This window comes from Neophocaena asiaeorientalis, unplaced genomic scaffold (assembly GCF_003031525.2).
Source record: "Neophocaena asiaeorientalis asiaeorientalis breed wild unplaced genomic scaffold, Neophocaena_asiaeorientalis_V1.1 scaffold612, whole genome shotgun sequence".
NCBI lineage: Eukaryota > Metazoa > Chordata > Mammalia > Artiodactyla > Phocoenidae > Neophocaena > Neophocaena asiaeorientalis.
The window spans coordinates 1,212,668-1,216,968 of NW_020171815.1; the positions used below are offsets into that span (position 1 = coordinate 1,212,668).

The following is a 4,301-nucleotide window of genomic DNA, read 5'->3' on the forward strand; positions in this document are numbered from 1 at the left end:
TTAAATTACTTGGTGGGGGTGGGGATGGAGGGGGCTCTTTAGGAAAAACAAAAATCTTGCCTTGGCAAATTTTACAAAATCATATGACCATAATCAACACATCACTATGGTCCCTGCAGGTCTTTGAAAGACATAAGTGAGGGGCCCTGAAACTTAAGCTTCATTTACTTCTTGGTAAAACTGGATCTGGTCCCAACCCAAACTTTTATTTTCCAAGTCAATGCAAATAACTAAAATACTAAGTGAAATGCAACTAACCACCTCATCAAACAGAGCAGTGGTTTTCAAATTTTAAAAAAAAGCCATAGACTTCTGGGTAAAGATGACAGATTAAACACATTCATCTCCTTTCATTTCCTTCCTGAGATTCTACAAAAATGACAAGAGAATTCTTTTCAAAAGGAATAATCCAGGAAGTATCTCAAGAAGGGCCAAGTAACAACCTCCATAAATCTGTTCCTCCATAGAAGCATTGGAAATAGTTGCAAATTTTTCCAAATCAAGTTGTCTGAAACCTTGAAAATTAACCAAAGGCTTGCCACAATCTAAAGAGTATTAATTAAAGAATCCCTACTGAGCCTTGGTAAGAACAGCAGGATTTCTGGCGTTTTAACTGGGCTCACTCCCAACCCCTACTTACACAACAGTCTTAAAAACAAGCAGCCCTGCAACCATGACAGCTGTGAAAAGCAGCAGTGTCACACCCACTGAAGAGGGAAGACTGGATTTTGAGCACCTCAAAAAGCCCTGACTTCAGAGCACAGAGCCACGCTGGCAGGGTATCATTGCTATCTGACCAGTCATGCAGTTTGCTCTACAGAAAAAGCCCTACCCAGGATATTTGTCAAAAATAGTCACTTGCAATTGTTTAACATCACAGCGTATTATGGCTGTGATATCACTGGGTAAACAAGAGCCCAGCCAAAAGTTTAAAAGGAAGATCTGGGGAATGAGATGTCCATAGAGGGCTCTCAAAAATTCTGACATAATTCCGGGAAGCTAGAAGACTATACACATGTGTAAGGCTGTGTGCATGCATAGTAAAGGCCTGAGAAGGCCTTTTTTTTCACTTCTGACTCACTGTTAAGGCTCTGTGCAAGCAGGCACTAAAGGCTAAGGCAGACATGTAAACCAAACCACATGAGCATTTCAGGTTTGTCTTAACACACACATATAACCTCTTGGCAAAGGGTAGAAGGCTTCTTAGATCAATGCATTTAAGGAAATCTCTGTCGTATTATTAGCTGACCTCTAAGCTAGCAGAGGAAACTTCAGTGGCCATACACTACAGGGAATACAGACTTACAGAATTAGTTAGGAAAGTCACTAAAAATACAAAAAGGAACAATAACAAAACCTGGGTAGAAGGGAGAATCTGATTTCCAGACCACCTTACATTATCTAAAATGGGTAGTTTTCACCAAAAAATTGCAGAACACAAAGCAACAGCAAGTCCAGATACTGGACTTACCAGACAAAGACTTTAAATCAGCTATTATAAATAAGTTCAAAGAACTAAAGGAAGTTATGTCTAAAGAATTAAAGAAAAGTATGAAAGTGATGTCATAACAGGTGGAAATTATTAATAAAGGGATACAAATTATAAAAATAAATAAAAAAGAAATTCTGGAGTTGAAAAGCACAATAATCAAACTGAAAAATTAACTGGAAGGTCTTAACAGCAGATTTAAGATGGCAGAACAAAGAATAAGCAAACCTGAAGATAGGTAACAACTGAGATTATCCAGTCTGAGGAACAGAAAGAAAAAAGAATGAAGAAAGCTGGCCAGAGTCTCAGAGACCTGTGGGATACCATCAAAATTCACAGCATACGCATAAAGAAAATCTCAGAAAGAAAGGAGTGCTAGAGAGTGTAGAATGTTTGAAAAAATAATGGCCAAAAAACTTCCCCAATTTGATGAAAAACATTAATCTACAAATCCATGAAGCTCAATGAACTCCAAGTAGAATGAGTTCAAAGAGATCCATCATAGGCAAACTGTTAAAAAGCGAAAGATAACAAGAAAATTTTAAAAGCGATGAAAGAAAAACAACTCATCACATATAAGCAATTCTCAATGAGATTATCAGATGACTTCTTATCACAAACCATGGAGACCAGAAGGCAGTAGAATAACATATTCAAAGTGCTGAAAGAAAGACTATTAAGCAAGAATTCTACAGCCAGCAAAATTATTCTTCAGAAATAAAAGGGAACTTAAAGTTCAGATAAACAAAATCTGAAAATTTATTGCTAATGGACTTGCCTTACAAAAAATAACAAAGCTGAAATGATGAAAGGATACTAGGCAGTTACTCAAATCCACATGAAATACACAGCACCAGTAAAGGTAACTACAAACATAATTATAAAAGACAGTATAAATACATTTATTGTAATTCTTTTATTCTCCTATCTCATTTTAAAACAACTACATAGAGAAATAATTATAAAACAGTGATGATGAGCTTATATAAAAATGTAATTTGTATGACAATATTATCACAAAGGAGGGGGAGAGAATGGAGCTGTATAGGAACAAAGTTTCTGTATTCTATTGAAATTACATTAGCATTAATCTGAATGAAAATCAAAAGGCAGGTATTGGCAGAATGGATAAAAAAATGTTTTCCAAGTACAACAAACTTTAGATTCAAAGACAAAATTAAACTGAAAGTAAGAGGATGAAAAGAGATACAAATAAAGCAGTGTTTACAGGAAATTTATAGCTTTAAATACCAACATTAGAAAAGAACAAAGATCTCAAATAAATAATCTAAAGTTCAGTTTAAAAATCTAACAGAAAGAGAGCTGGAGTGGCTATACTAATATTAGAGAAAACAGACTCAAAGGCAAAAATTGTTACAAGAGACAAATATTGACATTTTATAATGATATAAGGGTCAATCCATCAAGAGGATATAACACTTATAAACATATATGCACCTAACAACAAAGTTCCAAATAGATGCAGCACAAATGGACAGAACTGAAGGGAAAACTAGATAATGCAACAATAATAATTAGAGACTTCAATATTCCACAATGCACAAAACAACTAGAGAGAATATCAACAATGAAATAGAAGACTTCAACAATACTATAAACCAACTAGACCTCACAGATATCTGTAGAACATCTGACCACCCCAAAAGAACAGAATACATTTATTTGAATCCCACATGGAACATTATCCAGAATAGAGCATAGGCTAGGCTATAAAACAAGAATTAATAAATTTAAAAGGATTCAAACCAGGACTTCCCTGGTGGCGCAGTGGTTAAGACTCCGCACTCCCAATTCAGGGGGCCCGGTTTCGATCCCTGGTCAGGGAACTAGATCCCACATGCATGCCACAACTAAGGAGCCTGCAAGTCGCAACTAAGGAGACCACGTGCCGCAACTAAGGAGCACACATGCCGCAACTAAAGGAGCTGGTAAGCCACAACTAAGGAGCCCACCTGCCGCAAATAAAACCCAGAACAACCAAATAAGTAAATAAAATACTTAAAAATAAAATAAAATAAGGATTCAAACCATACAAAGTATGTTTTCCAACCACAAAGACGACAAATTAGAAAGCAATGATAGTAGGAAACTTTGGGAATCTACAAATATGTAGAAATCAAACAACACATTTCTAAATCCATGGGTCAAAGAAGAAATTTCAAGGAAAATTAGCAAGTATTTTGATTTGAACGAAAATTAAACATAACATATGAGATGCAGATAAAGCAGTGCTTAGAGGGAAATGTAGAGCTTTAAATGCCTATATTAGAAAAGAATGAAGCTCTCAAATCAATAATCACAGGTTCAATAAAAAAATCCAGAAAACAAAGAGGGACCCAAACCAAAGGCAAGCAGAAGGAGGAAATAATAATAATGAACTACTGGCATTACTGGCATGTGCTATGCCATAGATGAACCTCAAAAATATTATGCTTAAAGAAAGAAGCCAGGGGCTTCATGAGGCAATGAAGATCCCGCATGCGGCAACGAAGATCCTGGGTGTTGCAACTAAGACCCAGCACAGCCAAATAGATAAATAAATATTTATTAAAAATACTAAATGCTGGGTTTCCCTGGTGGCGCAGTGGTTGGGAGTACGCCTGCCGAGGCAGCGGACATGAGTTCGTGCCCCGGTCCGGGAAGATCCCACATGCCGCAAAGCAGCTGGGCCTGTGAGCCATGGCCAATGAGCCTACGCTTCCGGAGCCTGTGCTCCGCAACAGGAGAGGCCACAACAGTGAGAGGCCCGTGTACCGCCAAAAAAAAAAAAAAAAAAAAAAAAAAAAAAGCT

The 4,301-nt window shown here is 36.9% G+C and overlaps 1 protein-coding gene across 1 annotated transcript in view; it reads right to left on the bottom strand.

Moving 5' to 3' along the window:
* Positions 1 to 4,301, bottom strand: part of LOC112393893 (retinitis pigmentosa 9 protein-like) — a 12,084-nt gene that overhangs the window by 1,325 nt on the left and 6,458 nt on the right. The gene's annotated exons all lie outside the window — the stretch shown is intronic.